We start from the raw sequence: 10,764 nt of genomic DNA, 5'->3' as shown, positions 1-10,764 counted from the left end.
CTCCCCAGGCTCCAGCAGGGACACAGGTCTCCCATCCCATGGGAGCCATACTCAGGGGTACCGGAGCGGGAGCTGCCGGGGGAGGGAGGTCGCAGACTGGGAGGTCCCGGGTCTGGTTGGCGGGCAGTGGTATCACAATCGCAGTTATATGTTCCTCCCTCAGTGTTCCTGTTGTTCTTTCCTTGTTCCCTTTGCTGTTCTGGGAAACTGCCTTTGTCTCAACCCACCAGCCCGGCCCGAGAGCGAGAGCACGGCTGGCGGCTGCCCCCTGGTCCTTTGTTGCCGTCCGAGGCCAAACCACAGCAAAGGGAAATGATGAAGTACAGCTTGACTTCCTGCAAGATCAGGACGTTGTCTGGAACGACAGCCTGGATTTGCTGTGCCAGCAAGGGCTCCTAAGGTTGAGGTCACTTGCTCTTCTTGGTCGGAGAAGAAAAGGCTTGCCATATTTCCTGCCACAGCTGAAGAATGCACAGCACTTCGGGAGATTCACCAGAAAGGGGTCCTTGTCTGAAAATATTTTTTAACAAAATTGATTAGACACAGAGAACGCCAGTGCTTCTGATGTATGTCAGGGCTATATAGATTTCGGTTTTCTGAACAAAGCATTCAAGACTTCATTGCATATTAGTTTTATAAAGCAAAGATCTAAGGAAAAACAATCATTATTTGACTCAGAGGGTGGGTGTTTTTCAGACGCTGAATTGCAAAGAACTCCACTCCCTGGTTTACCTGGCATTTGTCTACACCTTCCAGCAAGAGCTGAAGAGTGGACCAGGGTCTACGTTGAAGCTGTCCCTATTTTTTCTTCCAAACCATGTTGCTTCTTGCACCTTCTACGGAGTGCTGGGAAAATTATATCTTCCGTATGCAACTGATTCCTACTTTTTAGAAAAAGAACCCCAGGAGTATCAGGATCAGTAAACTGTCATGGTACGGCGTAATTTTCAGATGGGCTGGGTGAGGAAGCAGTAGAGAAGGGGGATAGCCAGGAGACAGGGTTGTTCATCAGCAGATCAGAGCTCAGTACTGACCTTTTTTTATAAATGTCTTGTTTGATTGAAGCCAGCTGATATAAAAATACTTAGGCCCATGTGCAGCATCTGGCTTGGGAAGTGTAGACCCTTTGGATTAGAAAAGCAGATAGTAAACCCTAGGAGACACAGGGAAAACATGTTCTTACAACAGATCTCTTACAGGGTTAAGAACACAAGAAGAACACAAAATGAGCATATTCCTACTGATGTCCTGCAGATGTCATGTAAGTGCCATTTAAACTCGAGAGCAAAACATAGGTTCTAGCTTGCTTAAAATATGTAAAGTACCGAAACCATGGGTAATGGCCAAGTACAAAGACCACGGCACCTGACAGGCAGAGAGAAATCCCATCTCGGTCATGTGGGAACCAGCCTGTTGGGCCAGGTAGTGGAAGACGTTTGCTGGACAGGCATACCTTTGATGCATAATTGTGGGGTTTTTAATTACTGCAGCAATCAGAAAAGGTTTGAAAACACCGGAGCTTCCGTTGTGTACCAGGTAACTTCACAAACTGACTGTAGGAACAGGGATTTCAGGTAGAAACTATGTCACCTGATTGCATTTGGCATTCAAGGCTCACCAATTGTTAAAAGGAGACCTTTGGAGGTATTGTCACAGGATGAAAAATCATCCTCCATTTGGAACCTCCGATACCTCAGTCAATAAAGAGACTTAAGGAAAGAAGCTGATGGTACTCTGTCCAGTACTGTATCTGGGGAATAAATCTCGGAGAACAGGGCTCTCGCTACTACAATAAAGATGTATGCAGGCAGAAATGAAGCCAGGGGAACGCAGGCTACAAATCAGGCATAAATCTGGAAGAGTGGGGCAATGAACTGCTGAAGCATCTTGCCTATCACTGTGGCACAGTCCCTGTTGCTGGTCACGAGGCCGTTTCCTTAAAGAGAAACTGTTGCTGCTCACACAGGGCTTAATTTCTGGAGTTGCTGTGGATGGTGGTGTCCGTTTGCAAGGTACCATCACTTGTAGGAATTTTCATAAGGGGGCAGAGGAGATCTCTTGTGGCCCCAAAAAGCTGGAGGCATTTAGAGGAGCGGCCACTGGGTGATGGGTACTCGAGTCACTCATTTCTCCTCTTGAGGTGCCTGCTCCCTCCTGCTGGGGACAGACTGCTCCTGGCTGGTTCAAGGAGGCAGGCTCGACATTTGCAGCACACATGGTGCTGCTGCAGGTGCTTCTGGCTGCGTCAGCCCTTTACTGTAGATGTGAGTTGCAGGGGCTTGGGAGAGTCCCAGTCTGTGACCCCCAGGGGGCTGGTCACTGCTGTCACCACAGCGCTGGTTCTCTGCTTTCGTTGTAGAAAGCCATGCACAAAGATTCCACCAGCAGAGCCATGCAAATGACTGCACAGATCAGCTGCCATTTTCCTGGGTCAGACCTTCTGAAAACCTTCTCCCACTGGCACCAACACAAATCCACACAATTCCCAAAGCACGTTCTGTACGTGCAATCAGGGGATCCTTAGTTTTATGAAAAATCTTACAGATAAAGTAATACAAATGCAAAGTAATACAAAGTAATACAAAGTAATACAAATACAAATGAATATAAATTACATTATATTTAAATATAAATACGGATTGCATAAATTACAGATAAAATACCTATTCTTGAGCTTCCTGGGACTGCACTTCCTTAAGAAACCGTTGGGCAGCTGACAGAGAAACCTCCCCTGTGCTCCCATGGGCTGGAAACCTCACCTGGCTCCAGGGTCCTGGTTGCCAGGCTGGGCTCACCTGCAGGAACTCCTCAGGGTGGCAAGTTGTGAAAAAGAGCAGACAAGCGCTGCTTCAGATGACTCACCTGTCAGGAACGGCAGAAGGGACTCGCACCACCAGCGTGAGGTAGAGTCAAAGTTTAACCCTACACCCCTCCTTGCTAGGTGCAGCCCAGGGCTCTGCCTCCAGCAGCAGGCAACAGCAGGTGCCTAGAGGAGACCACACAAACACACAGCAGCCATTTCCCAGAAATGCTCCCAGATCACAGTGGTTTTGCCTGCTGTCAAGGGGCATCTCTTCTCTTCCATCCTCTGATATCAGATGTACCTTAAAAATCCAGATATGAAGAACTGACCTTAAAAGCTAGCACATATAAATCGTATGTTGGGGGGGGGAAAAAAAGGAAGAAGAAAAGTGGCGCTTTGCTCATTATCTAAGCAAACCGCTTGGGGGGGAGATCGGGCAACTGGGTGTTCTTGTATGTGCCCTGCTCACCCACTGCCTGCACGTAGGCCATGGGCAAAGGGGACACTCTCTTATTTCAGCTTCGTGCCTCTGATTCTTCTCTTCCCTTCACACAGGTGGTTCTGCACTGCTCTTGCAGCAAAGCCCCATATCCGTCACCAAGCCAGAAAGCAAAACTGTGCTGATCACCTGCCACATCTCTGATCCAGATTTTAACAACGTTTTCATTCACTGGTACCGAAAAAGGCCCAACGCAGCTCCCAAGCGCATTGCCTACATATCCTCCAAGCTCTTCCTTGAAAACCAGTTCAATGAGGGGAAATTCAGTATCGAGAAAGACCCCGCCAAATCTGTCTGCACTCTGATGGTGAGCAAAATAACTCTGCAAGACTCCGCTACCTACTACTGTGCCAGGTGGGATGCACAGCAGTGGAAAGCCATAGGGGACCCGCACAAAGACGTGCTCTGCTTCCTGAACCAGCTCCTGAAGCGTTTGGCAACACACAGGAACATCCCCAGCCGACCTTCCCCACCAGCCTTGCATCAGACACAGTGTGCAGGCAGCCAGATACCAAAGGTGCTGCTGGACTAGTGCACGCTCTGCAGACCCGTGCTGCAGCCAGAACCAGCAGAGCTCTTACTTCACTCTTTCCAAAGCAATCAGCAGCAGCCTTGCCTCTGAAGAATGACTTGGAATTGCACAGATGAATTTCTATATTTTGCTTGCCCTATTAGTCTTTATTTTAAACTGAGCCTAGGGGAGCTCTAAAGCATTTGTGTTTCTTTGCATCAGACCCAGCATTTGGAGATGCCATCCTGGGGTGTAACATCTCACCTTACCTGGCACTTGAGTTTCTGCCACTTGTGTAAAAGCCATAACCAGGTTGCTGACCTTCAGCAGGGTTCATGTCTGGGGTGTAACATCTCACCTTACCTGGCACAAGAAGCAGTCACAAGAGCAGCAATACTACTTCTGAGCTCCTCAATGGCTACTGTGTATTTTCCTGGCATTTGGCACTCAGCCTGTGTGAAGGGCAGTAGAGAACCCTCCGATTCCTTAAGCTTCTGATATTTTTTTTCCCTTTGATTGGCAGTGGACCCGAGGAAAAGTGTCTGACCCCCAGCATTGTTTTGCAGCCTTCAGCTAGTCTAAAAGCAATGGTAAAATTGTCTTTAGAGTATAAAATTACATTGCAAACAAGTTGCAAAGGTTGCTGACCTTTAGCAGGGTTCATGTTGCTTTTGCTGCCGGGGCAGCCTCTTCACGTGGTGCCCCAGTGAGTCATTTCCTTTGCTCAGCTGCAGCCCTGCATCCCTGCCGAGAGAGCTGTCGCCTTCCTCCCAGAGGCAGAGGACAGCAAGAGCCTTCCAGATGTTGCTGCTCCTGCTCTCGGTCCTGGCTGCTGCCTGGTTTCGTAGGTTCCCCTTGTCACCACAGCACAGCAAGGGGCAGTGGCAGGAGGCACCCCGTATGTATGAGTGTGAATGAACAGCAGGCTAAGAGTGTTTGTTCTGTTTCCTCTCCTTCTTTCTAGATGGACAAGCACAAGTGCTTCTGAAGCAGAGTTGACCTTCTATTACCGTACAGACAACTAAAACTGCATGGATTGAGTGTGTAGCCGAGGGCATACCTGGATTCCAGTCTGCATATATACACTGGTACCAACATATGCCCTCCAAAGCTCCCCAACGGATACTGTACATCGGATCAGGACAACCTACTTATGATGATAACTCCTATAGGAATAAGTACACTTCTTGGAAGCAAGGTACAAGTGTCTGCATTTTGTCAGTCAGTGACGCCAACAGCAATGATGAAGGCACCTACTACTGTGCGTACTGGGAATCCCACAGAACTAGGAGACCACAGGCAGCCTGTACAGAAAGCTGCCTGTACCCTGAGCGCCAGGCTTTCTGCCAAATGCAGAGAACCACAATTGCACCTTCCTGCCTCTAAAACTTCTGCTGAGTAAGGAAATATAAAGAATGGACACAGAGAACAGCAAAGAAACGCAGCATGCTACAACTCAGCTGGTGTCATGTGCTGGGCTGGGGAAAAGGAGCACTCCCCTGGGTGACGGCATTACACTGGAATTATTCAGTAACACAGATTGTTTGTGAAGGATATCGGTAACTTTCTCCAACGCAGCATAGGAGGAAACTATTTGCACTGAAGATCTAGCCTGGGAGACTTCAAGCCCAGGTCACGATGGCAATAATGGTGATACTCCACTGGCTCCTGTCTTACTGGTGATGTTCATAGAATCATAGAATTGCCCAGGCCAAAAGGGACCTCCAAAGGTCATCTAGTCCGACCTCCCCACAGTCAGCAGGGACACCCCCAACTAGACCAGGTTGCCCAAGGCCTCATCGAGCCTCACCTTGAATATCTCCAGGGATGGGGCCTCAACCACCTCCCTGGGCAACCTGTTCCAGTGCTCCACCACCCTCACAGTGAAGAACCCTCTCCTAATCTCCAATCTAAATCTGTTCCCCTCCATGTTGGTGATGACTGCTCAGAACACCACTGCCACTTGGGACCCCTTGTTATAGGCAAGGATCTGTTACACTGGGCAACACCTGAAAAGATGGCCCCAAGAAAGGATTGTGAAGACCATGTACAACAGAAAGCTGCAAACTAAAGCAGGGACCATGTGGAAATGGCAACACAGCACTGCCCAGCCAGAGAGCTGGGAGCAGAGCCACAGGGAAATTTGACTTATGTGCAATGGTATTCTCAACCCCATATCCACGTAAATATTTCACGCACCTCGAGCGCATCATTTCCTCTCCTTGATGGCAATGCATCCCTCATCTGAGGTTCATTACGTATGAATGAGAATGTAGTACTCTACAGGCTCTCTATAAATTACAGAATTCTACAGGCCCAAGACGTCTTGTCTGAAAACATCATTGCTGCACGTTCTTCTTGCAGCTTTAGTTTGGCCTTAGAAGATACCTTCCTCTCTGGCTTTCACACTTAAGTGGACTTTTAATAAAAACAAAGTCTCCAAGTCAGTAAACTCCATGCTTATGATTTTTTGTTGTTGTTCTTTCATTGCAGATGCCTACACTACAGGACCATTTACAACAGAAAGCTGCAAACTAAAGCAGATACAAATCCACGTGTCTATCACAAGGACAAGAGAAGTTGTGAGATGAGATTTAGTTATGTACATCGCTATTGACAGAGACGCAAAAAGCTCCAGAGTGAATTCTCTCTTTTGGATGAGAAAATGAGAAATCTTTCTCAGGGAAGAGCGTGGTGTGTGGTGTCTGCTGCCCAAGTGACCATTTGCCTTTGTGTCTTTGCAGGGCACATTTTCAGGGTTCTGAAATGAGGGAAAGTGCAAGAAAGAGCAGAGGGCAGCAAACAGCTGGCCGAGAGACATGACTGCTTTACCCTGGCTTCACTTCACCTTGTCCGGGGCAGGTGGATAAGGCTGACCAGAGAGTCTGGAGCTGTTTTAAGGAAGCGTAAGAGATGATAGTTCACTACGACCTATCCCATTTGTGCTACCAAAGCAGGCAGTGTGTCCTACAAAAGGCTGGTGAAAGGTGCTCCTGGGACAGCTTTGGGGTGTCTGAGAAGGAGAATATCCTCGGGACGGGAACAACTTGAGTTTTTATGTGTGTGCTCAGCTGGTCAGTCTGAGAGGAATAGATAGATGAAGAAAAATTGTTTCACATTACGCGTTTGAGGTCTCTTCTACACTCGTACTGCTGTGGTTTAGCTTGTCAGTAAATTTAACACCCACCGTGGTAGTAGGTTGGAGAACGACCATTGGATGTGCCAAATGAGTCACATCCTCCTCCCAGTCATTTGATGCTTTACCCACCTGAAGAGCTTCCCCACCTGAAGTTCCTGTCTCTATTTCATTTCCAGGTTTAATCCTCACAGGCAGCATGTTGCTGCTTCTAGTCCTTCTTGCAACTTCATTGTGGTCCCGTAAGCCCCGTTTCCACTCCCTTCTCCTTCCTGTGTCCAGAGAGCACAGTCCTGGCTCCAGACTCCGGAGGTTTCTTCCCCTCACTCAATTTCTCTGCTTCCCTTTCCAGGTGGAGACACACAGGCAGTGCCATTGCAAACCCCAGAGGTGCAGTTTCAGGTTAGTGGCAGCTCTGCCAGCATGGCGTGCCAACTGAGTGCTAAAACCGTCGTGCACTGGTACAAGCAGCGTCCTGGAGAGCCACCGAAAAGGATCCTCTACGTGTCAGGACAGTCGCCTGTTTTTGATGACAGCAGTGGTACATGGAGATTTCAAGTTCAGCAACATCCAACAGAGCCCCTCTATAATCTCACGATAGATTATTTGACACCCAGGGATTCTGGCACTTACTATTGTGCCTATTGGTTTTATGAAGGCATCACAGTGTTAGATGATCAAAGATAAGCCACACAAAAAAAGCACTTTGCACTCTGAACCGCAAGCTCCAAATTCTGCCAAAATGCAGATACTTCCTTATTCCACGCCTCTGCCATGATCTTCTGCAACAGGATCAGAAATATGGCAATTTAGAACGACAGTGGCTAAATAGATGATGTTGACAATCAGTATATCATTTCAGTACTCACACGCATCTGTAATATCCAGAAACTGGAGAGTTCCAGTTGCCTTAGCATAAATATATTGAACTTGAGTCTTAAGATGAAGGCTTGTTGGTACTGAAAGCGCTCACCTGACAGTGAATAGGGCCTGTCTGTGTGCATAAAGACATGTGGGCTGTAAATTTCTCTTCTCTATCAAAATCCTTGGAGCAAGCAGAGAAACATATCTCCATCCCTACAGTGCTTTTTCTCGAAAAAAGAGACATAAATATAAAAGAAGGATAGAAGACCAGATGACCTTGCACACCCTCCTTGTCTTTTGCCTTCCTTTGCATTTCAGTCACTACACATTCCTACAAGAGCCCAGGTAAGCCAATTTCATTGTCACAGTTTCTCACCTGATGTGTCCAGGCCAGAACTGAAATCCTCAGCAACAGGCCATGCCCCTGGCCAGCAGAGACTCTCAGGGCCTTCAGGTTGGGTGTCCTGAGTTACACGAATCGGGTTCTATGAGGAAAGACTGGTGCCAGGAAAGCTGGCGTTTGCCTGACAGCTAACTCAGAAAACTGAGGGAGTTTTGTGCACCTGAGTTCCTGAATTAGGACAGAGTGCACCTGCCCAATATCCTTTGAGATGGTCCTTTAATGCATGTGGACCTTCAAAAATGAGCACAAATACCTCCATAGTGGTGGTTTTCCAGTTCCGCAGGCTCTGAACATGAATTTTGCTAAACTTTTGGCACAATTTAATGATAGAATGCATTGCTAAAGGCTTAATGAATGAACAAAGAGCTCGTAAATGAACTCAGGCAGAAAAATGAAGTGTACAAAAGATGGAAGCAGCAGCAGGTGACCTAGTATGGAGTTGCTGTTTGACCATGCAGGGATGGGTTTAGGAAAGCAAAAGCCCAGCTGGAGTTGAATTTGGCAAAGGATATAAAGGGGAACAAGACAGGATTCTACAAGTATGTCAGCAGCAACAGAAAGACAAGGGAAAGCTGCTGAATAGGGCAGGGAAACTGATGATTAATGACATGGAAAAAGATCAAGGTACTCAGTGCTTCCTTTGCCTCAGTATTCACCTGTAAGTCTGGCTTTCAGGAATCTCAGGCCTCTGATACCAGTGGGGAAGCCTTGAGCAAGAAAGACATACCCTTGGTGGAGGAGGATCAAGTTAGCAAGCACTTAAACTGAACCTATGTATGCCCATGGCACCTGATGGGATGCACTCCCAAGTGCTGAGGCAGCTGGCCCACGCCTTTGCAAAGCCACTCTCACTGATCTTTGAAGGGTCACAGCAATCACTATAGGTTCCTGAAGGCTAGAAGAAAGCAAATGTCCCTCCTATCTTCAAGAAAGGCAAGAAGGAAGACCTGGGGAACTAGAGGCAGGTTAGATCCATCTCAATCTCCTGGAAGGTGATGGAGCAACTAATCCTGGAAACCGTTTCCAGACACATGAAGGTGACCAGGAGTAGTCAGCATGGCCCTACAAAGGTGAAGCTATTTAGATAGCTCTAGATAATGAAGCTGTCTGTGAAATGGACATTGGCCATTTCATCAGTGACAAGTGATGATCATTTGAACCTGGAAAGGTATTTTTTGGAAGAAGACTCCAAGCGCTGCATGTGTCCTCTTGGCATAGACACCACCAAGTCTGATCTGTAATTACTCCTACTGGGAGATTTGCTGTGTAAGAACGCTACCGTACAAAAGCTAGACAGTGTCTGCAGTTTAGACATATAATTCTGTGAGACTCAGTCACTACTGTATTCCTTTATCCTTCATCTGGGATCAGGCACCTTATTCATTTCTGCTGTGTGATCAGAAGAACAGCAACATATTGCTCCTCTTTTATACACGTCCTGGTAGTTTTGGGCAACAGGTCCTCAACACACAATCACCAACAGGGTTTTAATTCGGATAACTATAGTTGGCCAGCCAGGAGACTGTCCTGGGATGCTGCTGGGATGGGTGATCTTTTCCTTGCAGCTCCCTTGCTTCACCTTAAGGGCTGTTACATATTTCTCTCTTCCTCATCACTTTGTTGTACCTGCTGGTGCTTAAGGCATTTCTCCTTCTCACTCCCCTCAGGGTGGCCTGATAGAAAATTGAATAGACTTTCCCATGGAAACTTACTGGGGAGAAGGGGACCCTTTCCATTGCCAGCACACAGAGGCCAGTGTCCCTCCTTGCCTGCCTCTCCCTGGGACCGAACGCTCACGGGCACATTTACAAGCCCTTAGCAACATGTACTTACTGCTGGCTTGCTGCATGTGCCTGACTGCCAGCAACAGGGAGGCCGAAGCAGCTCCTCTCCCTCACACCTGGCAAGCTGGCTCACCAGTCTGTTATGGTTTGAAGAACCCACAACAATTTATTGCCATTTAGACAATTAGTCTGTCACCCAGTGACGCCTCCCCACACGGGAAGGGGAATTGGGAAAAACAAGGCAACCCGAGGGTTGAAATATAAACAGATTTAATAGAATAAGACTAAATAATTAACATTAAAAATAGTAAAGACCCAGTACTGAACATGATACCAATCTAAAATATACAAGTATTATACTCAGCCAATTCTATCAGTAGGACGCTGTGGTCTCCCAGCAGGGACAGCAAAAGTTGGACACTGCGAGCCCTGGGGCTTCAGAAGGAAAGGAAGGGCTCAGGGGTCCGGCACCGGGGCAGGGAGTTCTTGGGATCGCAGCCATCACAGAAGAGAGAGGACTCCTCAGCAGACTTTCACATTTATTTTGACTGTGTCGTTCATGGTATGAAATAATCCTGTTGGCCAGTGTGGGTCAAGGATCTGGGTCTCGGTCCTCCTTATCACTGCACCTGGCTAGCTCGAAAACACCGAGACCATGGAACCCACATACCATACCTGACTATAAAGGAAATATGTTCACAAATTCAGATAAAAATGCCATTTTCCCAAGCGTTGGAAGAGACCTTACTGAAAAGTAAAATTAC

At 47.5% G+C, this 10,764-nt stretch overlaps 1 long non-coding RNA gene across 2 annotated transcripts; it reads right to left on the bottom strand.

The window, feature by feature from the left end:
• Nucleotides 1–32: 32 nt before the first annotated feature.
• On the bottom strand, nucleotides 33–3,111 carry LOC106900194. Of its 2 annotated transcripts, none has more exons than XR_001414120.1 (4): nucleotides 2,863–3,111; nucleotides 1,035–1,153; nucleotides 733–881; nucleotides 33–510 (listed from the first exon to the last, which is right to left on the bottom strand). It is a non-coding gene; the product is annotated as an uncharacterized LOC106900194 (long non-coding RNA). The 2 variants fall into 2 exon arrangements; XR_001414119.1 differs by having other exon boundaries at nucleotides 1,035–1,124.
• Nucleotides 3,112–10,764: the final 7,653 nt, after the last annotated feature.

The sequence above is a fragment of the Calidris pugnax genome, unplaced genomic scaffold (assembly GCF_001431845.1).
Source record: "Calidris pugnax isolate Ruff unplaced genomic scaffold, ASM143184v1 scaffold1532, whole genome shotgun sequence".
NCBI classification, from domain to species: domain Eukaryota; kingdom Metazoa; phylum Chordata; class Aves; order Charadriiformes; family Scolopacidae; genus Calidris; species Calidris pugnax.
The sequence above is the reverse complement of the archived record's forward strand: the minus strand, read 5'-3'. Positions and strand labels throughout refer to the sequence as shown.